Raw genomic sequence first — 260 nt, forward strand, 5'->3', positions numbered from 1 at the left:
GGGTTACAAATATTCCAAGCGGACACTGTCTAAGCACTACTACATACGTTTAATTTATTTTATAGTATTGATTTCAAATTTCGTGCACTCTGAAACGAAAAACAGCGCATGCGCATGAAGTCAGAGAGCATGAAGAAGGCATACTCGTAGCACTACACCATGGTATAAGGACAAGGGTATGCTCACGCCGTGGATACCCACTGCGCAGTCAAAGTGTGACGTCACTCTCGGGGCCAATCAGACCGCCCAAACGAAAACAT

Source organism: Trachymyrmex cornetzi, unplaced genomic scaffold (assembly GCF_001594075.2).
Source record: "Trachymyrmex cornetzi isolate Tcor2-1 unplaced genomic scaffold, Tcor1.1 scaffold978, whole genome shotgun sequence".
In the NCBI taxonomy this organism is placed as follows: Eukaryota; Metazoa; Arthropoda; class Insecta; order Hymenoptera; family Formicidae; genus Trachymyrmex; species Trachymyrmex cornetzi.